This window comes from Phascolarctos cinereus, unplaced genomic scaffold, assembly GCF_003287225.1.
Source record: "Phascolarctos cinereus isolate Bilbo 61053 unplaced genomic scaffold, phaCin_HiC Scaffold_726;HRSCAF=1367, whole genome shotgun sequence".
Classification (NCBI taxonomy): domain Eukaryota; kingdom Metazoa; phylum Chordata; class Mammalia; order Diprotodontia; family Phascolarctidae; genus Phascolarctos; species Phascolarctos cinereus.
In genome coordinates this window covers 142,319,953-142,343,689 of record NW_027556098.1, presented here as the reverse complement: position 1 = coordinate 142,343,689, position 23,737 = coordinate 142,319,953, and positions in this window count along the sequence as shown.

Here is a 23,737-nt window from a genome sequence, read left to right as displayed (position 1 = left end):
GATTCTCTTTCTATTTAGCCTTCCCTAATTTCTTAACTGTCAGGCCTCAATTTGCCTCTTTGCAATTTCTACTCATTGTTCATGGTTCTGTCCTTTGGTACCTGACAAAAGTCTAAATCTTATGCCACATGACATCACCTTAACTACTCAAAAACAGCTATTATAAGCATATTTAGTCTTTTCTCTAGGCTATATAGACACAGTTCTTTCAATCTAAGCTCATCACATTATTTAATAGAAATCACTCATGAAAATGAAAATACCTCTAGATAGGTAATCTAGTTAGTCATTTTCTTCTATTAACACCTTAATTGAATTGGTTTCTTAGATGTCTTTCAATAAGAGAGATGTTTAAGAGTGAGACCTGCTATAATGGGACACAGGAGAGGAAGGATCTGATAAGAGAAGAGTGGAAGAACAGGCAAAAAAATTTACTTCTGGATGTATCCTGGGCAACCAAAGATGGCTGAAAATTATAGTGTTTAGAGTGGAAGTGTGGGTAGGAATACTCAAAAAGAGAATATCAAGAAATTCAAAAAGGCAGAAGGGACTTGAAAATAAACTTTGATCTTACCATGTCATGGATGTTGGACCTTGCTTCATGCAGATTTTCTTACTAATTGTATTTATAGGATGCTCAGCTTGGCATTCCATCTATCATTCAATAAATATTTATTGAGCTGTTTAGTTATGGTAAAGGATGCAAATATACACAAGATATAATCCTTGACCTTAAGTAGATTACAGCCCAAGACACTTACATATATGCATACACAAATAACTATAATATGAGGCTGTGATAGTGACATATGAGTGGTGGAAGTCCAGATGTTGTAGCAGACCAGAAATAGGGAAGGATCCCAGGATCATGGATTTAGAGCTGGAAGAGACCTTAGAGATCATGTAGGCTCTTCTCCCCAACCCACCCACCCTTTATACAAATGAAGAAATGGAAGCCTAGAGAGGTGAAAAGATATGCTAAGTTGTTATGTATCTTTCTTGCTAAAAGAGGACCAAAATGATAACACAATGTCAAGGTCAATGTACAATGTGTCTGGCTGTGGCTAATAAGACAATATGAGCTCAGAAGGCTTTACCACAGGTTGGGTACAAATAGTTCACATGAACCTCTGGAATGGAGATGTCTCTAAATTTGTGCATGACACTTTTTTTTCGAGCTACTGCAATTCTGCTTTGCTCACATAGCACAGTGCCTTCCTTGATGCAGGCACAAGATACTGGGTACTCCTGTGCCAGTGTCTTTCATGTCTCAAAATTGATACCAAAGTTCTTCAGAGAGATATTGGGAGTGTCCTTCTATCACTTGACCTCCATGTAAGCATTTGCCTTGTGTCAGTTCTGCATAAAATAGTTTTTCTTTTGCAAATGTACATTTTGCATTTGAACAATATGGCCAGTGCATTGGAGTTGTACCTCTGCAGTTGAGTTTGAATGCTTGGCAGTTCAGCTCAAGAAAGGACCTCCGTGACTGGTACTTTAACTTGCCATATGATCTTCAGAATCTTCCTAAGACAATTTAGTTGGAAACAATGCAGTTTGCTGGCATCGAGCTAGTATACTGTCCAGGTTTCACAGGCATGTAGTAATGAGGTCATCACAATGGCTCTGTAGACCTTCAGTCTGGTATGCAGCCTAATACCTCATCTCTCCCACACATTCTCTGGCAATAGGTGCATAGACCTCATCATGTATGTGTACATCCCTGGAAATTATACTGCCAAGTTAAGTGAACTCATCTACAGCATTAAAAATTTCTCCATTTGCTGTTTTTCTAATGGTTCTACATATGGATGGAGCAATACTGGCTGGTGAAGAATCTTTGTTTTCTTGGTGTTAATTGTTAGCCAAAATTAGCCCAAGCAGCAGAGAATCAAGCCATACTCTGTTATATCTCAGCCTCAGAGGCTGCATTGAGTGCAAAATCATCTGTGAATAAAAAGTTGCAGACCAACTCTCCACTTTAGTCTTGGCCTTTTCAAGTTAAATAATTTACCATCAGTTCAATAGTGGACCTTGGTGCTGTTTTTGTCCTTGTTGAAGGCATCTGACAACATCACTGAAAACAGCATGCTAAAAAGCATGGGAGCAAGCACACAGCCCTGCTTCACTCCATTGGTGAGTGGGAAAGCATTATTGTATCATCCATCATCCAGAATTTGTGCAAATATGCTGTCATGAAACTGGCATACGTCACTGATGAACTTCTCTGGGCAACCAAATTTTGTTATGATCTTGCATGGATCCTCATGTCCGGCAGTATCAGACACCTTGGTTAGATTGATGAATGTTGTGTATAGATCTCAGTTCTGCTTCAGGCAGTAAACACAATGTTGACTGTTCCTTGGCCTATTTTGATGAGGATCTTCCAGGTGAAGGATCAGCCCATTAAGGATGATTCTGGCAAGAATCTTTCTGGTAATGACTAAGAGAGAGACTCCCTTATGCTTGTCACAGGACAACCTGTTATTACCTTTTCTTTTTTTATAGATGAACAATAGAGGCATCCTTGATTTTTTTAGGGGATGACCTCTTCTTCTCATATAACTTGGAACATTTCAGTCAGCTTTTGAATGAGCAGTAGACTCTTTGCCTTGCAGATCACTACTTGCATGAAATCTGTACCAGACACTTTGCCATGTGAGAGGAACCTAAAGCCATTCAAAATCTCTTCTTCATTTGAAAGTTTGGCTAGAGAGGGATTGACTTCAGCCTGAGGAATACAGTCAGTAGCTTCAGCATTGGTTGATTGATGATGGTCTATTGAGAACATTATAGGAATGTTCAGCCAATCATTCTCATGATCCTTCTCATTGATCAGTGTGGCTCTATCAGCTCTCAGTAGTTGAGATGAACTAAAGGTCTTTGGCCCATAAATAGCCTTCAAGGCATTGTGGAAATGCCTTGGATTGTTACCATCAGTGTAAAACTGAATTTCATCTTTCTGCTTGCTGAGCTGAGAGTACTGAATTTCCCTAAGCTTAACTTTACTTTTGATGGAGTTAAACACTTCATTTTTAGAAATGGATGAACTATACTGCTGGTAGAATTCTCATTTTTCAGTTAGTAGCTTCCCAATTTCCCTATCCTTTTCAGCAAACCAGTCCTGATGCTTCTGAGTGTTCTGGCCCAGATGAGTAAATGTGGTGCTGTATACCAAATCACCGAAAGCTGCCCCCTCCTTTTCTGCTCCACCATTACCAACAGTGTGTTGGCTCAGCTTTCCCTCCAAGTCAGTAAGAAAATGTTCACACATGGAGAAGCTCTTTAGCCTGTTGATGTTCTTATAGTCATCATGCCTTGGGACCACCACTTTTGTTGAATGCAAATATTTAGCTTGGAGAGGATAAGTCTGTGATCAGTTTAGCATTCTGCATCACATCTGTCTGTTGTCACTCTCATATCCTTCTGTCTCTTCTCCTTACAATGACCTATTCTATTAAATGTCAATGTTTTCTGTGAGGGTGCATTCAAGAAAGCTTTATTGCATTTAGGTAAATGGAAGACAGTGTTGGTATTGAGGTCACAAGATGCACATGTCTTTAGTGTTAAGTGACCTTTGCTGTTGCTGTTTCTGACTCAGTTCCTCCCAAGAACTGTCACGTCATCTATACCTACTATTAGTTAAAGTCACACAGAATTATAAACTTGTCCTATTTAAGCATACTGATGATGAAGGTCTCCAGGTCTTCATAAATTTTTTCTTTGACCTCATCAGGGTTCATCATGGTAGGAGTGTATATACTGATAATCATGGCACAGCATTTTCCTGAAGTGTCAGTTTCATTGTCATGAACCTGTCATTTATACATCTTGGAAGGCATGCAAACTTGTTGACTAGATTTGATTTGACTGTGAAACCTATGCCATCCTGGCACTCCTTATCCCTGTGGCCACTCATCCAGCTCCAACTTCAGTAAGCTGGTCTTCATTTGCCAGCTTTGTTTCCCTCAGGGCTGCTATTGGGATATGATACCTGCTAAATTCTCTCACAAAAATCCATCTTTTAGGTTTAGTGAATTTGTTGTTGTCAATAAGCATGCACACATTCCATGTACCAATGGTGAGTGAAATCATTTTGGCAAAAGTTTTTGTACAGGTTTTTGTGTTTTGACTGTAGGTTGAGATCCTCTCCTGTTGCAGGAAGCAGACCAGGGTTAGGTGAATCAGACAATTTTTATGGTACCTTTTGTAGCCCTTTCTTTATGGCAGAAGGTGAGCAGTATGGTCCTTAAGAAGGTTGTTCAGATACTCAGAGGCCTGCCAAATCTCACTGTTGCTTCAGTCCAGTGAAAAGATGACTCTGTGGCCTGGGCCACCTTGTTCAGGATTGTGACTACAGCTTCTAGTATATTTGTACCTGCTACTTCATCACTAGCTCACCGTCATGGGATTTCAAGGTAGTGAAATAGTGACATAGTAAAATAATAAATAATAAAAATAGTAAGATAGTTGAAAAACAAAATGATAAAATTATTGAATAGTAAAATAATTAAAGAAAAAAATGGTATGAGTGATACTTTTTGACTCATGTGTAAATTGGATTTAAGTGAGGCAGAGTAGTGTGAAGTCATTAGCTTCATTCTCTCTTCCAGAGTTATCAGAGCTCAGTGTCAATACAGAATTCAAGATGACTGGAAATCACTCTGGATACAGTTCATGACCTTCCTTTTCTTGATGTCTGATCAAGCTCTAAGCACTCCACAGCAACTGTTCCAACTGCTTCCATGGCACATTGGAACAATGTGTTCAATTTGTTCATGTCTACCTATTCCTTTGGTGAAGTCTTTACAGGCTTGGGGTAGACAGCTCCCTAACTCACCAATTGGTTTGAGGCCTGTTGGTTACCCTCAGCCTGGTGTAGCCCATCTTCCAAGATGACTACTGCGGTATGGCTACTGCATGTGCTAAAGCTCTTTGGAGCCATAGGTGGGATCTGGTTGGCAGGTGGACACCAAAGGAGGATCAGCAGCCCTGAAAAGGTCTCAGCAGTCCTCATACTTGAGGCACTAGTCTTTCCTTGAACACATGCATTCCACTTGCTGAGATTACACGGCTCATAAAAAGTAGAGCTGGGAAGATGATGAAGTAAAGGCAGGGACTTGCCTGAGTTTTCCCAACTTTGACTCCAAGCAATTTTAAAATAATGTTTCAAAATAAATTCTGGAGTGGCAAAACCAACAAAAGGATGGACTGAAACAATTTTCTAGCTCAAGACAACTTAGAAGGTCAGCAGGAAAGAGGTGTAAATAGAGCACAGTACAGTGCAAGTCATAACCTGGCAAGACAGTAAGGGGCTTTAGGGGAGACTGAATCATTGTGGTGGCTTTCAAAACTCTTAGACCACAGACAGTAAGGTCAGATAACTGGTCAGAAGGAGATTAGGAGGGATCCTTTTCTAGCATTGGATATAGGATTCTGTTGCATTGCTCATATGTCATTCTGGATCACAGTCCAAGGGTGAGGAGGAATACTAGCAGGATTGGGAAACCTGGTCACCATTACAGGGTATAAAAGAAAGCTAGTGGCTGCTTACAGACCAGAGCACAGGCCAAGAGAGTGGTGACCATTCCTCTCCTTAGACCATGACACCTTGGAAGAACTGAAAACATACAACCCCCAAAACTACCTCTGAAAACAGCAGCATGAAAAACCTAGAGCTTGAGACAGTGCCTACTCTACCCTGGGAAAAGAGCCCAACTTTAACGTTGAGTTAAAAATCAAGAAATGGGCTGGAGAAATGAGCAAACAACAAGAACAAACAGAACGTGGCCATAGAAAGTTACTGTGGTGACAGGGCAGATTAAAACACGACCTCAGAACACAACAAAGTCAAAACAGCTACAAATAAAGCCTCAAAGAAAAATATGAATTGGTCTCAGGCCCAGAAAGAATCCCTGGAAAAAGCTCAAAAAAGACTTAAAAATCAAATAAGAGATATAGAGAAAAAATTGGGGAAAAATGAGAGTGATGCAAGAAAATCATGAGAAAAGAGTACATAGTTTGGTAATGGAGGCACAAAAAATACTATAGAAAATAATAGTATAAAAAAACAGGATAGGCTAAATGGTAAAAGAATCACAAACATCCACTAAAGAAAAGAATTCCTTGAAAAGCGAATTGACCAAAAGGGAAAAAAAAGAGATACTAAAGCCCACTGAATAAAATAATTTCTTCAAAATCAGATTTGGGCACATGGGAGTTAATGACTCCAAGAAACATCAAGAAATGACAAAGGAAATCAAAGGAATGAAAAAAAAAAGAAAATGTGAAATATTTCACTGCAAAAATAACTGAGCTGGAAAACAGATTAAGAAGAGATAATTTAAGAAAGACTGGACTACCTAAAAGCCATGATAAAAAAAGAGCCTCAAAATAATATTTTAAAAATTATCAAGGAAAAATGCCCTGATATCCTAGAAGCAGAGGGTCAAATAGAAATTGAAAGAATCCACTGATCACCTCCTGAAAGAGACCGCAAAATTAAAATACTCAGGAATATTATAGCCAGATCCCAGAGCTCCCATGTCAAGGAGAAAATATTGCAAGCAGCCAGAAAGAAACAAGTCAATTGTCATGATGCCACAGTCAGGATTGCCCAAAATTTAGCAGCTTCTACCTTAAAAGAATGGAAGACTTAAAATGTGATATTCTGGAGAGTAAAAAGAGCTAAGATTACTAACAAGAATCACCTACCCGGCAAAAATAAGCATAATCCTTCAGAGGAAAAATATGGATATTTAATGAAAAAGAGGGCTGTCAAGCATTCCTGCTGAAAAAACCAGAGCAGAATAGAAAATTTGACTTTCAAATACAAGTCTCAAGAGACACACAAAAAGCTGAACTGAAAAGAGAAATCATAAGTGATTCAATAAGGTTAAACTGTTTACATTCTTACATGAGAAGATACTTGTATCTCTTAAGAACTTTATCATTATTAGGTCAGTTAGAAGGAACGTACATGAAGGGCATGGGTGTGAGTTTACTGTGATGGGATGATATCCAAAAAAATTAAATTAAGGGGTGAGAAAGAGAGATGTATTTGGAGAACAAGGAAGGGAGAAGTAGAATGGGGTAAATTATCTCACATGAAAGAGGCATAAAAGAACTTTTATCATGGTAAGATGGGGAAGGATGGTGGGCAATGCTACTCTTATCAGAATTGGCTCAAAGAGAGAATACCATACACACTCAGTTGGGCATAGAAATCTATCTTACCCACTGGGAAGTAGGAGGGAAGTAGGATAGAAGACATGAGGACTGGTAGAAGGGATAGAGGATTGGGGGAAGTGTTAGTCAGAAACAAAAAAAAATTTTGAGGAGGAATGGTGAAACAAGAGAGAGAAGGATAAACAGGATATAATAAGATGAAGGGAAATACACAGTAATCATAACTATGAATGTAAATGGGATGAACTCACCCATAAAATGGAAGTGAATAGCTGAATGGATTAAAAACCAAGATCCTACAAAAACTGGGAATTTTTTTCCAGTAATTTCCTCTGACAAAAGCCTTATTTCTGAGGACTGAGAATGTGAGAACTGTCACATTTATAAGAATACAAGTCATTCCCCAATTAATAAATGGTTAAAAGATATGAACAGGCAGTTTTCAGAACAAGAAATCAAAGCTATCTATAGTCATATAAAAATTCTCTAAATTACAATTGGTTAGAGAAATGAAAATCAAAACAACTCTGAGGTACCACCACACACTTATCACTTTGGCTAATATTGCAGAAAAAGAAAATGACAAATGTTGGAGGGAATGTAGGAAAACTTAGGCACTGATGCACTGTTGGTGGAGTTGTGAACTGATCCAAACATTTTGTAGAGCAATTTGGAAATATGCTTAAAGGGCTATCAAACTGTGAATACCCTTTGGTTCAACAGTATCACTACTAGGTCTGTATCCCAAAGAAATAAAAAAAGAAAAGGACCTATATGTACAAAAATATTTACAGCTGCTTTTTTAGTGGAGGCAAAGAATTGAAAATCAAAGCAATGCTCATCAGTTGGGGAATGGCTGAATAAATTATTGCATATGATTGTAATGTAATAATATTGTGCTATAAGAAAAGACAAGAAAGATGCTTTCAGAAAACCTTGGAAGACTTATGTGAACTGCTGCAAAGTGAAGTGAGTAGAACCAGCAGAACAGCATACCCAGTAACACACTTTGTACAATGATCAACTGTGAATGACTTAGCTATTCTCAGCAATCACTGATCCAACATAATTCCAAATGGCATATGATGAAAAAAATACTAGTAGCTCCAGAGGAAGAATGGATGGTGTTTGAATTTAGATCAAAGCATCTTTTAAAACTTTTTTGGGGTGTTTTTTTTCTCTGTGCATTCTTTCACAACATGACTAATATAGAAATATAGTTTGCATGAATGCACATGTATAAACTATATAAAATTGCTTGCTCTTAGGGAGGGGAAAGAGAGGAAAAGAAATTGGAAGTCAGAACTAAAAAGAAAGAATGTTAAAATTGTTTTTACATATAAATGGAAAAACACTTTTAAAAAAGAAACAATATAAACTGGGATTTGCACTGAATTCCTTGAACACCAAATCCAGTGGTCATTCCACCACTGCCTGGTTGGTTGCTTTTAGACCTGATGATTCAGGAAGGCTTTACTCAGAAGGTGACTTTTCGGGCGGGACTGAAAAGATAAGTAAACTTTAGAGAGGAGGTGGGGCAGAGGGCTGATCATTCCAGGAAGATGCATGGTGAGAGCAGAAGGGAAAAAAAATAAGAAAGTACTATGAAGGCAAAGAATGTCATATTTAAACTGTATACTTTTTTAAGGGTTCATCACAGTACTCTACTCACAACTGATGCTTAATAAAAGTTTGTTGAATGAATGAATGAATGAATGAATGAATGAATGAATGAATGAATGAAAACGCAGAGGTTGTTTGGGGAACATCAAGTGGCTCGTATTGTAAAAGCTGGAGAGCTGTAAGACATAAGGTTAGATGGGTTTATAGCAGGTTGTGGAGAATCTTAAATCTCTGAATTAGTAAATGTGGTTTTTGTTTGAGTAGCCTGTGGCACACTGTTGGAGGGCTTTCAGTAACAGTTTTATGGTAAAGGCAAATTATTCTAGATTGGAAAAGAGGAGATGGAGCAAAGTAAGAACCTTCAGGAAACAATTTTGAGAGTCACTAGATGATAGGTGTTTGAGTCCTGAACAAGGTTGAGCCAGTAAGAATGAAAAGGAGGCAATTACTCATCAGTCAGGACTGCTCATCCCTAACGTGGTGTTCCAAAGTTAAGTAGAGCAACTCCCCTATGGAGAAAGGATGTGATCTCTGGTGCAGTTTTAGGGAAGGAGCAGAGGTAGGGGGCCACAGTAACAGGGAAGATGGCAACATACACAAGGCAGATGGCTGGATCGGTTGTTGCAGAGGGGTAAGAAGAAAGTGGTTAGGAAAGAAGTGAAGATCTCATTAGGAGAATAATTCTTACAGGTTTGGGAGAAGTCTTTGCTAGTGGACCAGAAATGAAGGCGAATGAGTGGGACAAAATGTGGGGGTAAATTAATGGACAAGCAAATGTAGCATTTGCTAGACTTGTGAGAAGGATATAGAGGCTAATATGACATAAGGAAGAAGACTGGATTAAATTGCCTTGTTAATGATAAGGGAAGAGATAAAGACCATGCAATGAATTGGGATGAAAGATACAGAACCAGAACCATATACAGCTTCATAATCGCTGTTTCTTGAACAGTAAATTTCCAGGGAATATAAAAGTGGCAGTCACACCCTTATAAATGGTACATGTCCTAGTGTAAGCTGACTCCTGAAAATTAGCAATTTTCTGAGTGTCTCTGAGTGATACTAAAAATTGAGTTCTCAGTGTGGAGGAAAACAATTCTCCATGGGATTTGATAGAGTTGCTTATAGAAAAGCTGAAGCCTTTTCTTATAGACGGGAGATTTGATACAGTGGAAAGCCAAGGAAATGACAGACCAACCAGGGAGATGGTAATGTATTTCTTCAATGAATTCTGAAAGGGACATTCATTATTATGTGATCCAAATTGTTCTTTCTGTTTCTTTGGGTGCATGATATGAAAGGAGCCCTTTGGCATGTTTTCTGGAAAAGTGACCTAACTGGAAAAATAAAGAATTTAAACCTATGTGCTCACCATGGTTTGTCTATTATCAACAGCTTTTTTTTTTTTTTGGTGAAGCAATTGGGGTTAAGTGACTTGCCCAGAGTCACACAGCTAGTGAGTGTTATGTGTCTGAGGCCAGATTTGAACTCAGGTCCACCTGACTGCAGGGCCAGTGCTCTATCCACTGTGCCTCCTAGCTGCCCCAGGTTTGTCTATCATCAACACTGAATAGTTGGTTATTGTTGAACAAAATTTTCAACCCTGGGAATCTGATAGTAACAATCTCAGGCAGTGAGGTATTGTGATATGGTGGATAGAGCTCCAGATTCATAGTCATAAATGCTTGGGTTCAAATTCCACTTCAAATACTTTCCCAGGGTCACAGATAAGTATTTGAGATGATATTTGAACCCATGCTTAATTCTCGGGGTGTTAGCTTTCTCATCTATAAAGTGAGGGGGTTGGACTCAACGACTATAAGGTCCCTCCCAGCTGTAATTCTATAACCATATGATCCTATGATTTCCTTGATCTGGATCTCTGTTGTTGCCAAATTTCCTCCCAGTGGCAAATTCGGGTTGTGGAAAACAAAGATGCCGATGTTGAGAGCAGATTTACTTTTTGAAATTCCAGACTTCCCTCTGCCCTTGGGGAGGAGGGGTAAATATGACAGGTGGTGAGACCAAGGACTAAGGTATTTTCAGTGAGAACCAAAAGGAAGATTCAGGTAGAAGCAACAATGATACTCCAAAGAAATGACTGCCTTATGTTGTTACTCAAAGGTCCTGGGTGATGCTTCCCTAGGGGCTTGTTTCCCTCTCAAGATACCACATGCAATAATAATTTTCAAGGACATTGGAAATAATGAATTAGGCACCCAAACAATTTCTAAGGACAAGACGTGTGTGTGTGTGTGTGTGTGTGTGTGTGTGTGTGTGTGTTTATCCCTGGTAGACAATATTCACATCTGTGGGTAATCTTTTTTAGTAGTTCAAGCAAGGGCTGAGATTCTTTTAAAATTTTTGCTTTTGGATGAGGCAAGAATTCAATTTTAATCCACTGATGGTGATTTTCTGTTTTCTACCTTAACCAAAAAACAAACACTGGGGAGAAAATTTTACAATGGGAGCAATTTATGCCATGTTTGAAGAATAACTGCCTTACCATAGTGGGCAGTAGAAATGATTTTTTTATGGAAGCTTTGGAGTCTCTTTCCTCAAATAGGGTTTTGTTTTTTTTTTGATGAGGCAATTGTGGTTAAGTGACTTGCCCAGAGTCACAAGCTGCTAGTAAGTGTTATGTGTCTGAGGCTGGATTTGAACTCAGGTCCTCCTGACTCCAGGGCCTGTGCCCTATCCACTGTGCCACCTAGCTGTTCCCCAAAGATTTTTTTAAACAATATTCATCTGCCTAAGTTAGCTTATCCAACTTAGTGCTTTGTTGTATACGGTGCAAGAGGTTCACACTAGATTTTTTTAAATGGCACCTTAAGAAGTAAATGATTGTTCAGTTGTGTTACAAATGCAATTTTTTCTCCATGGGAGCAAGCATATGAATTTTTGAAGCCTTATAGATTTGTTTTTGTAGTATATCGTGATTGCAAGCACAATGATTTTGGTGTTTGTGCAGGAATGACATCAAACATTGTTAAAAATGAAGAATGCATGCAATTGAACTTTAAGTACATTTATCATCTAGTACTACAATTGTTGTTAGTAAATAGAAAAGTGAATATTTTAATATCACAAATGTTGTTCATTTTCATCAACTGGTTAGGTGGCTAAAAGTTAAACAGAAAAGAATGTCCATCTTTCAGTAAGAGAGCTTATAAAATTTTCCTAGCATTTTCCACCACTTATTTGTGTGAGCAAACATTTTCACCTTATTCTTGTTTTAAACTAAGATACAGAAATAAATTTTAGATACAGAACCAGATAAAAGGCCATGTTTCTCTGGAGTTGAGATAAATACAGAAAATCTTTGTTTAAATTAAAAAAAATTGAAATTAATTTTATATGTAATTATTATATTATTTTAAACATTTTCCTATTTCAGTAAATGTTATTTACAGTCAACAAAATTTGCAAAATAAAGAAATTATGAAGTCTTACAAATAATAATAAGCATATGAGATCTTATTTCTTTTAAATTTTACAGAATACCCTACATAAAGTATTTGCAATTATTGTATAATTACAGTTTTATAATTTGAATTTTCAAAATTATATTTTTTACTTATAATTATTTAATAAAAATTAATTTAAAGCTTTTTGGGGCAAATGTTTTTTATGGTAGTTGTTATGAATCTTTAATGGATAAGTCTAAAAGAACATTATGAATAGTACATTAAATTACTTTGGATCCTCATGACATATTTGTATTGTTGTTGTTATTGGAAGGAGTTTTCATAACAAAAAAAAATGTTGAGAACCACTGGCCTAAGTCAATTTAGGAACAAGATTTCTTAGGGGCAAGCAGTGGATATTGGATCTGAAGCCTATGATTCTGTGAAATTAAAAAAAGTGATAATTGATTGAATCATAGAGTGTTAGAAAAGAAATTGTCTCAGAGACCACTTAGTCTAAGTCTCTCATTTTATAAATGTTAATTGAAGGATAAAGTGACTTATCTAAGGCCACATGATAGCAAAGTTGGGACTAGAAGTTGTCAACTTTCTCCCCAGTCTTGTACTCCTTTCATATAAACTCATCTGATTGGCATTTAAATCCTGTTACAACTTGTCTCTAAGTACCTTTGCAGGCTTACTACACATCACTCCCTTTATGCCGTATGTTCCACATCAACTGGCTTTTTGCTTATTGTGAATAGGATTGAGTATCCTATTTTGCTGTCTCTGCTCAGGCTTTCTTCTATACTTGGCATTCACCATCTCCATGTGTCAATCTCCTAGAATCCCTAATCTCTTCAGAGCTCAGCTCGAGCAGCATCTCCAACACTAAGATCTTTCCTGATGCCAATATAGCTAACACTTTTGAAATCATTTAGTATTTAATTTAATTATATATAATTTAATTATATATATATTAATTATATAATTAATAATTAATTTAGTTTAATTATATATGTGTACTTGTGGCCACGAAAAGAATATAAGCACCTTGAGGGCAATGAATGTTTACTTTTTGTCTTCATATCCTTTGTAACTAGCATAGGGCTTAAGCTTCTGTGATTTATTTGTATTATTTATTGTGTATATACGTATGTATGTATATATACATATATGAAACAACTATAAAATCATTGAATTTAAATAATACATTTTATTTTACAGTTACACCACACTTAGTCAATGGTCACAGGCTTACATCCAATGTGGTGCAATGGATAGAAGCCTGGCTTATAATTGTGAAGGACTGATTTCAAATGCAGCTTCTCACATTTATTCCCTCTGTGACCTTCAGCAAGGCACTTAATTTCCCTTAGTTTCAGTTTAGTCATCTGTCAAATGGGAATAATAATACTACCTATCTTACAGGGTAAGGATCAAATGGATAACATATGTAAGATGCTCTGCAGACCCTAAGACACAATAGAAATACTAGCTATGATTATTTATTATTTATTCTACCTTGAATTTATTTTTTACTTTTTAAACCACCATTACCACCACCACCACCACCACCACCACACCACCACCATCACCATGGCTTCCACAACCACCACCAACACCACCAAAAGCCTTTACTTTTTTTTTTTTGAATAGCCAAAAGAGATTTTACAATGTCTATGTAAATTTATGCTCTTTACTTATGAGATGGGCCCTATCTCAGAATCTATTCACTGTTACTTTCCATATAGTTCTAGGGGGATCAACTTTATGATTTTTCAAGCTACAGCAATTAGAAGCAGTGAACAGGAAGTGAATGAAACATTTGGTAAAGGTAGGTTCACTCATATTATTGACAAGTGATGGCTAACATCCTGATGAAGGGAGAAGACAGGAAAACTGTAGTATCAGATAAAACTCTCAACAATTGCTGAAGTCTGCGACCATTTAATGGAGGCAAAATCAGGCCTTTACCCTTCAATCACTATTGAGGGTATTATTATGAAATCAATGATGTTCATATTACTATCCCAAAGTCAAGAAAAAAAGTTATTTTTAGTATGCCAAGAAGTCAGGAAAAAGTGTATAGTATCCTTTAGAAAAGGCTTCATAAAAATGGCTAAAATGAAAAAAAAAAGTTTTGGTTCTTAAGGGAGTTAGCTTTACTTACTTAGAAAATCTATTTATATGGAAGAGTTCACTCACTGACAATGTTGGATAAATGAGGTGTTACTGAACTATGAGTACATTAAACAGTGATGATTATTATGACCAGCCACAAATCATTTTCCTTTTTTCCTTTTGCCTTTTTTAAATAGCATTTTGGGTCCAATAATAAGCATATTAATATAAAGATTCCTTAGGCCTTGGAAGATTAAAAAATCTTTAGCCTTAGAACCATATTTTTTCTTTTTAAAAATTACTTATGTATTTATTTTTAGTTTTCAACATTCACTTTTATAATATTTTGAGTTTTAAATTTCCCCCACTCCCTCTACACCCCCTTCTGCAATATAGCATGCAGATATAGGCTATATATGTATGATCATATTAAACATATTTCCACATTAGTCACGCTGTGAAAGAAGAATCAGAATAGAAGGGAAAACCCATGAGAAAGAAAAAAAAACAAAAAGGAACAACAAAAAAGAGAAAATAGTATACTTCAATCTGCATTCAGACTCCATTGTTCTTCCTCTGGATGTGGACAGCATTTTCCATCATGAGTCTTTTGGAATTGTCTTAGATCATTGCATTGTTCAGAAGAGTTAAGTCTAATAAAGTCTGGTCTTTGCACAGTGTTGCTGTTACTTTGTATAGTGTTATTCTGGTTCTACTAACTTCATTCAGCATCAGTTCATGCACTTCTTTCCAGGTTTTTCTGAAGTCTGCCTGCTCATCATTTCTCATAGCACAATAGTATTCCATTACAGTCATATACCACAACTTGTTCAGTCATTCTGTAATTGATGGGCATCCCCTCAATTTCCAATTCTTTGCCACCACAGAGAGAGCTGCTATAAATATTTTTATACATATGGGTCCTTTTCACATTTTTATGCTCTGTTTGGGATACAGACCTAGAAATGGTATTGCTGGGTCAAAGGGTATGCAGTTTTTATAGCACTTTGGGCATAGTTCCAAATTGTTCTCCAAAATGGCTGGATCAGTTCACAACTCTACCACCAATGCATTAGTATTCCAATTTCCCCACATCTTCTCCAACATTTATCATTTTCCTGTTTTGTCATGTTAGCTAGTTTGATAGGTGTGATGTGATACTTCATAATTGTATTGATTTGCATTTCTCTAATCAATAGTGATTTAGAACTTTTTTGTATGACTATAGATATTTGAAAACTGCCTGTTCATATCCTTTGACAATTTATCAATTGGGGAATGACTTGTATACTTATAAATTTGGCTCAGTTTTCTATATATTTTAGAAATGAGACCCTTATCAGAGACACCAGTTTTCTGCTTCCCTCCTAATCTTGGTTGCATTGGCTTTGTTTGTGCAAAAACTTTTCAATTTAATGTAATCAAAATTATCCATTTTGCTTTTCATAATGTTCTCTATCTCCTGTTTGGTGATGAATTCTTCTGTTCTCCATAGATCTGATAGGTAAATTGTTCCTTGCTCTCCCAGTTTGCTTATAGTATCAGCCTTTATATCTAAGTCATGAACCCATTTTGACTTTATTTTGGTATATGGTGTGAGACTTGGGTCTATGCCTAGTTTCTGCCTTTCTCTTTTCCAGTTTTCCCAGCAGTTTTTGTCAAATATTGAATTCTTACCCCAGAAGCTGGGGTCTTTGGGTTTATCAGATAGTAGACTACTATAGTCATTGACTACTGTGTCTTATGCACCTAACCTATTCCACTGATCCACAATCTACTTCTTAGCCAGTACCAAGTTGTTTTGATAATTGCTGCTTTATAATACAATTTCAGATCTTGTATTTCTTTTCATTAATTCCCTTGATATTCTGGACCTTGTGTTCTTCCAGATGAATTTTGTTATTTTTTCTAGCTCTATACAATAATTTTTTGGTGGTTTGATCGGTATGGCACCGAGTAAGTAAATTAATTTAGGTAGAATTGTCATTTTTGTTATATTAGCTTGGCTTACCCATGAGCAACTGGTGTTTTTCCAATTATTTAGATCTGACTTTATTTATGTGAAAAGTGCTCTATAATTGTGTTCATATAGTTCCTGGGTTTGTTTTGACAGGTACATTCACCAAAATTGTATGTTGTCTACAGTCACTTTAATTGGAATTTCTCTTTCTATCTCTTGCTACTGGGCTTTGTTAGTAATATGTAGAAATGCAATGATTTATCTGGATTTATTTTATTTCCTGCAACTTTGCTGAAGTGTTATTTCAAGTAGTTTTTTGGTTGACTCTCTAGGATTCTCTAAGAATACCATCATATCACCTCCAAAGAGTGATAGCTTTGTTTCTTCATTGCCTTTTCTAATTCCTTCAATTTCTTTTTCTTCTCTTATTGCTAAAGCTAACATTTCTAGTCCAATATTGAATAACAGTGGTGATAATGGACATCCCTGTTTCACCCCTGATCTTATTGCAAATGCTTCTAGCTTATCCCCATTACCTGAAATGCTTACTGATAGTTTTAGATAGATGCTACCTATCATTTTAAGGAAGACTCCATTTATTCCTGTGCTCCCTAATGTTTTTTAATAAGAATGGATGTTGTATTTTGTCAAAAGCTTTTTCTGCATGTATTGAGATACTCATATGATTTCTGTTAATTTTGTTACTGATATGGTCAATTATGCAGATAGTTTTCCTAATATTGAACCAGCTCTGCATTCCTGGTATAAATCCCACCTGGTCATAGTGTATTATCTTGAGGATACTTTTCTGTCCATTATGCTAGATTGCCTCTTACAAAGCTGTCTAGTAGTGACTAAGTCCTACTGTTTCTCAGAAAAAAAGTCTCCTGAATCCATTTTCTCCTAACATTGCCTTGATCCCAGTTAAGGTCTTCATTACTACCTACCAAGCCTATTGCAATGACCTCCTAATGGATCTTTTTGTCTTTAGTCTTCCCCTCTTCAATAAATTAACTCTTTACATGACTGCCAGTTCAATCTTTCTTATATGCTAATGTAGACACATTACTCCTCTTCTCTAAACCCTTCAGTGGTTCTGGGCCAGACCTGACCCGGGTGAGTCTGGTGGTTCAGGGTTGGAATTAAAATGAAATGAAACACTTATAGGACAAACATTAATGAAAGCAAGTTTACTTAACGGTACAGGGTGTCTCCTTAACAATAGCATGGACAGCATAGTCATCAAGGTCACAGCATTGTTTTAAAAGGACACAGTTCTCCTTGTCTCTGTAAGAAGCTTGAACCTTGTCTGATGAGGCGAAGGGAGGAAAAGGAAGGACTTCAGGTCACAGAGCAGAAGCGAGTTGAGTGAAGGGAGTCCCTACTACTTTATGAACTGGTGTTTCATGTCTTAGGTGACTGTAATGTGACTGCAATTGTTTGAGCCTTAGTCCCCTGGATCCATTTTTCCAGTCTTTTTAAAACTTGAGGACTGTTTCCTTGCCTTTTTAGGGGAAGACTAGCCTAGTCTCTGTGCAGGAGTGTGCTGGTAAATGTCTAATAAACAGCTTTCTGAAAAAAAAATCCATGACACAATTTAAAATTTAATCTGCATTCTTAACATTTTTTCCATCACTTTCTTAAGTTTAGACAATCAACAAAGTGATAGATGAAGCCCTAATTTGTAGCATTTCCTAATTTTAAGGTGTAAATGACAATTTAGTAATCAGTTCTGGAAGTTGTCTCTGACACACTCTACCTGTATGGCAGGTACCTTAGCATCTGTTACTGCCATCACAACAACCAATTAAAATGGAAAAATTCACTTGATCTGGTTGCTTTGTCTATAAAACAATAAACTACTGTTTAGTATTGATTTTTTAAATATCAAATTGACTGGTGGTTTTGGCATTGTGTAGATACAAGCCTAAGCTCGATAAAATTTAAGGACTTTGAACCTCTTTCTATTTTTTAGCCACCATTTGAAATCCTATTAGATTCAGTAAGAAGGCTACTTATTGCAATTAAGTTTGGGAATCAGCTAAGTTTAGGCTAGTGTGAATAATGAATCTCCTGAAGTGGTCGCATGGTATTTGATATGAACCATTCAAAGTTATAATTATATAAAATTTGGTAATTGCTTCCAACCCAATGGAAATATGCAGTGAGGATTTGAATAATGCAACCACTTCAGAAGCGTTCACTATTTGCACTAAATAGGACCTCATTGTACAAGGGAACGTGTGAATAAAGGGGAAGAAGCCAAGACAAAGTGGTTAGCCCAAGCCAGCTCTCTTGGATCCACACATGGCCCTTCAACACATTACCTACCAGCTACAAACTGGGGCAGCATATTCTAAGTCATTCTTTCTTCCACCTCAGATTTATCTTGCTTCAATTACCTAAGCTTTTCCTTTCTATAGCTACTCAAGGACCACTGCCTTAGTTGTCCATACTTTTTTTTTCTCCCCCTGAGGTGATTAGGGTTAAGTGACTTGCCCAAGGTCACACAGCTGGTAAGTGTTAAGTGTCTGAGGTCAGATTTGAACTTAGGTCCTCCTGACTTCAGGGCCAGTGCTCTATCTAATGCGCCACCTAGCTGCCCCTAGTTGTCCATACTTTGCATAACTCATGTCTGCGAAGGATTATTTTTCCACAAAGCTCCTCCTCCTGTCTCAATTTACTCTATTTTGTCACAGTTCCTGCTCATCTATCTTCCCATCCTCACTAGGGCAACCTCTGTCCAAGCTTTTTCCTGCACACAGGTCAGAATCAGGCAATTTCTACATATTCTTTCTGTTTGACTTTGAACCTGTCAGATATGAAGTGGATGAGGAAACTGAAGCCTGGAAAGGAGAAATGACTTGCCAGAGGTGATATTAGCAGTTAGGTCTTCTGACTCAAAATTCAATCCTTTTATCACTAGACCTTCAGACCAATTGAATTAGATTTACTTATTTATTTATTCACTCATTAATCCATTTATTTATTCATTTATTCATTCATTCATTCACTTATTTATTTGTTTGTTTGTTTGTTTATTTATTGGTAGAGAGCTATAGTATATAGGTACACAGAATACACTCTCCTGAATATTCTGTTCCTAGTCTTGATTATTTCCTGTGCCAATCCACTCACTTCTTCCTCCATAATCCCCACTTTGCTTTACTGCATTCTAGGGAGTGCAGAACCAATTGTACAAATGAAGAAGAGGGCGGGCAATTATAGGACCACACATTTAGAGCTGGAAGGGACCTTAGAGGCCATTAGGTCTAACTGCCTCATTTTATAGATGAGGAAACTGAACCATAGATAAGTTAATTGACTTTCCTAGGGTCACACAGTGATTTAAATCTATGAGATAGGATTTGAACTCAAGTCTTCTTGACTAAAAGTCCAATACTCTATCTATTACAGCAGCATTGTCAAACAAATAGAAACAGGGGCCACTGAACAGTATGTAAGAATCCCTGTAGGATGCATATTGATTTAGTTTTAAAATACATTATCCATATTTTATTGCATTTTTTTTGTTAAATATTTTCCAATTACATTTTAATCTGATTTGGCTTCAGTTGAGAGTGATGTAGGCCACGTATGTGTCTGAGGGCATGTTTGATATCTCTGTACTAGATCATGATGCCTCTAGAGCAAAACCTTCCTTTTATAAATGATGAAACTGAAGCCAAAGGAGGTTAAACAATTTGCCTAAGGTCACATAGATGGCAAATGTCAGAGACAGGATTTGAACTGAGGTCTTGTGATTCCAGAACCAGTTTTTTGTTAATACCATGTGGTCAGAGGTCAATGGAGAGGTGTGCAACTTGTGCTAAGGTGAGGGTGCCACAGGTGGCCCTATTGCAACAAACCCTCACACATATTGACCCATACTTGAACTTTAATCTTGAGAGATGACTCAGTCTTTGGGAAGAGCTTCTCCGTGGCCAGTAGTCACTGGCAGATTTGCTGCCAAGAAAGCATCTACAAATGATTTCCCTGCATATATTTGAAATTAATTAAATGTGGTATTAAGGCTGGCCTTGGCACACATGAGGTATTTACATAGACACCTGCTCTGTTTATATAGTGATAGCAGGCACTGCTTTCTTAAGCTCCACAACTTACTCAGAGCCCCAGAGGAGGACAGAATCACTGAATTAATTCAAATCACATCAAATGGAATTCTCTTTATTGAGCACCCACAATGTTGGAGGCTCTGTGTTAGGCATTGTGAATTGATGGTTTTCCTGCATTACTCCATAAACAAAAGTAGCCATTTCTCTTAAAATTTGTTTCGTTGTTGCTGCAATCTTGTTAATTGCAAAAATAAAGTTTCTGGCCCAAATCTTTTAATCAATGGCTTCTTGTAGACATGATGTTTTGCTACAAAATGATAGACTATTCAAGAGAATCTAACTGCTTTGTACCATTTTTGATTATGCACACAAATGGATTGTAGGAAAGGAGTGGTGCTGTCCACATTGTTTACTCTCTGGACAGCATCCCTGACTGACTTGGCTACTTCAAGAAACCCCATGCTCTGAGTGAGATGAGGCAAAGGGAGTGGAGAGAGCTCCAAAATCAAGAACAAAATAAAAAGTAGACATGAGATGGCCAAGAAAGAAAAAAAAATCTGTAACTTGGGATCACCTGTTGATTACCACAAGCTGGGAATGGAAAGAAAGGATTAGGAAATGGAGCAAAAGAGATTCAATGGAAGTAACATAAGACTAGGACTCTTAATCTAAGATTTTAGTACCAACTGTGACTCAATAGTTATGTGACCTCATCTCCCCAGGCCTTGATTTCATCATCTGTAAAATAAAATACACTTTATATTTTATTCTTTAATAAGCAGTAGAAGCCACTAAAAGAACTACTACTCTAGATGTGATTCTTACCAATAGAGAAGAATTGATTATTTAAAATCCTTACTCTTAGAATCTTTAGCTTCCTTCAAGGCTCATCTTAGATGCCACTGTCTATGAGAAAGCCTTCTTGATCCCCTTGTTTTTGTAGTGCTATCTTCTTCCTCAAATTGTATTTTACTTATTTGTATATTTAAATGTTGTATCCCAGGAGATTATAAGCTCCTTGAGGGCAGGAGATACTTTTTTTTCTTTGTATCCATAGCTAACAAACTGTATCTTTGGACTAATAGGTATTTAATAACAATTTAATACTCAAATGGATCTGTAGTCTCATTGATTTCAGAGCTCCTTTCTATTATGCAGATGGCCAACCATCCATACCTACCCATCCTATGCATGTAACTCACTCCATTCTCAATTCCCCTCTGTGTGACACTCATCTTTAGTTCTTTGGAATTGGTAGTGTTCCCTGTCTTGCTACTTTAAAAAATGATAAAATTATAATTTTAGAGTGACTTAGTCACTAGCTACTCAATGGTAGTTCCTGGAATATTTAATTAATGTTTATTTAATTGAACGAAAATAGAAATGGTGGAAATTTAGGGAGGAATTGACAATTTCATCTTAGAATTTGTTATGAAGAAGAGAAAGGCTGGACATAATCTAACATATGCACTAGACTGTGGGCAAGTAAACTTCAAAGAGTTCAGAAAAAAGATGGGTAGATGCCAACAATCTGTATTTCAGGGGAAGTCAGCTCAAGAAAGGTGGTAAACTCTCAAGAATAAAATTATAATGACATAAACAAATACTGTTTCAGTGAGAAAGAAATGTCAAAAGAGATTGATATGGCTGCAGAGGAAGCCCATCAACCAAATCAGAATTTAAAAAAAATCACATATAGAAGATTAAACCAAGGGCCAATAATTGAGGATGAATATAAAGGAATGGCATAATTGAGGAAGAATAAGATAAGGAATACTAGAGCTCAGAGCAAGCTGAGTGTGGTAAAAATGACTGCTTTAGGTAATTTATGGGCAAGAGGAAGACCAAACAGGGATAACACTATGATTTGGGGTCATAACAACAATAATGGATAATAGTGAGATAACAATTACTCAACACTAATTTTGCTTTTTTTGTGCTAGGAAAAATAGTAGTTGGACATGAAGGATATAAAAACATGCTTAAAAGGAAATTGAAGCCCAGGAGAACTGAGAAAATGGTCATCAGTACCAAATGAACTACATCCTAGAATATTGAAAGAAGGGCAGATGTGATTTCTCAACTGTCATATAAGTTATCTCTGTTATAGAGGATGGGATAATACTGGAGACAGGTGAATGTTGTTTTGGTTTTCAAACAAAAAGGATGAGGTAGAATCTGCAACAATAAGCCAGGGAGCTTGCCTTCAGTTTTTGACAATAATTAGGAATAAGGCTTTAACAATGAACTAAATGAAATGTGCTTCAAGATTGCATCCAGCTCTGAGATTTGATTAATCCATCTGTTAATGATGATAATTTACATGTAATTTGGTCTTCTCAGCAACCCAATAAAGTCAATAGGGCCAGTATTATTCCCATTTTACAGATGAGGAAACAAAAGCATCTTAAATGGTAATTATCAACAGACTAAGTAAAAAAAGCTCATTTAATTTGATCAGTCATTGTTACGGAGGTTGCAGCAGTTCTGAAAAACTCCTATGTATGGGAGTCATCTATCTCTATCCAATAAGCTATACAGTCCCTGGTTGTGTTCCTTTCCTCTTGACCTGTCCCCTTTCTGTGAGCCCCATTTTTTGGGATTTTCTATGCTCAAACTTTTCAAAGCTTGAAGCTTCTAAGTTTCTAACTGATCGATATTTTCCTTCTGGTAATCTTAAAAAAAGCAATGAGTTCTGCCTGAGAAAGAGCTTTTTCCCTTCTCTATTAAACAAAAGAAAACAAAACACTTGAATAGCATGAGCCCCTAAAGATACCTGAAATGAACGTGGACCCAAAGCCCCAGTCAAAATTTGGTGTAAGGATGCACCAAGACCTAGGAAGAACCTTTCACAAGACTAATGTGGACTCCCTGCCAAGGCTGGAAATCTCTTGTGCCCAAGTCTCATTATTGACACCTTTGCTCATGTCTCTTCTCTGTCCTTCCCAGACTCGATCTGGAGGTTGTTGGGAGGCCCCAGTGTGGAAGAATTTTGGGTTGCTCTAGTCTTGGAAATGTCAGCTTTTGCTCCATTTTTGTGGGAGAGGAAGAGTGGATGCTGCCCTAGTTGGTTTTGCTTTCTCCTTGGTGTCTCTTTGGGTAAGTCCAGTTAAGCTATGCAGACTTCCTTTAAACACACCAATTAAAAAGGCCCTTCCCTTGCTTTCAGCACTGACTGGCTCATTTAATTCTGCAAAGCTACTCTAATTCTTAACTATGGACCCTAACAGAGACTGAAAGAAAATGGTGGTAAAATACTCTCTGACAAGCCAAATTGACTGCAGGTTTTCCTTTTTAACCATTTATTTAATGCTATGAACTTGTCCTCTGTTTTAAGGGAAGCTTTTTTTTCCAGAGTT